Here is a 1,095-nt window from a genome sequence, read left to right as displayed (position 1 = left end):
TGTAGCCTCTCAGGATTGAGATTTTGTAAAAACAATGATTTGCCAGTTAGCAAAAGCTTGAGCACCTGTAGCTAAACATTGACTGAGTTGGTATTTGTGTCGCTAGTGGCTCGTTTGCAGTTCTGTATTGTCATTAGCTCATGGCATCACTGAAGTAACAGAAATGGCCAGTAAGTTGTGATGTAGGCAAGCAGTTTGGAGCTATGTGGTGCTGGGACACATTTTCAGCCTTGGGCATGGACACGAACCACTGCCTCAGCTGCATGGTGGATGGGGCTTCCCATTGCCTTTCCTGCAGAGCACAGGAGATGGAAAACAAGTTGCAGGCTGAGGTGACTCCTGACTGCTGAGCCTTTGAGCTTTTCAGTCACTGGAGCTTCTGTTGTGTTTTGGCTTCTCTGCAGATCCTGCTTTCTGCTTTCTTTGCGTTTGCTTATTTCCTTTTTTTCCCAACTAACTTTCTTTCAGCTGTTCATTCAAAATAAGTAAAACTAGGTGTCTTCTTCCCTCCCTCCTCCTTCCCACACCCCCCCTCCCCCGGGTACTTTTCTCTGTTCCTGGCTGACCTTACATGACTAGAAGAGCTTTAATAATGACCGCAGTAGTTCGAATGTAGTCATTGGGCATACATTGGCAGTGTAAAAAGTGTTGAACCAAAGTTCAGTGATAACCCGTACATGACATGGATGCTGTGTCCCTTTCACTTCACAAAAGCACAACAAATTTGAACCAACAGCTCATGTGTGCTTCAGCCTTAGCTTGGGGCTCTTGCGAAGTGACTGCTCCTCCCAGGCTGGGCTGCAGGACACTGGAGTAGGACACTAGCTTGGTGCTTGAAATGCCACCTGCTGCAAGTGCTGGTTTTTTACATTGTTTGTAATAAAGTGAGTGTGAGACAGAGTACTGTGGACGCTGTTATTTGTGTGACAAAACCTGATTGTATCGTGTGCCTTTCTGAATTGTTTTCTCAATTTTATGCTTTCATTGTTTAATGTAAGTGCTCTGTAAATCATTGGAAGTAATTCTAGACAAAACTAAACATGACATCCTTGTTCTCTAAGGCCGGTGTGAAATCTTTTCCTGCTGCGGGGTGAG

Source organism: Motacilla alba, chromosome 14 (assembly GCF_015832195.1).
Source record: "Motacilla alba alba isolate MOTALB_02 chromosome 14, Motacilla_alba_V1.0_pri, whole genome shotgun sequence".
Classification (NCBI taxonomy): domain Eukaryota; kingdom Metazoa; phylum Chordata; class Aves; order Passeriformes; family Motacillidae; genus Motacilla; species Motacilla alba.
This window is presented reverse-complemented; position numbering follows the sequence as displayed.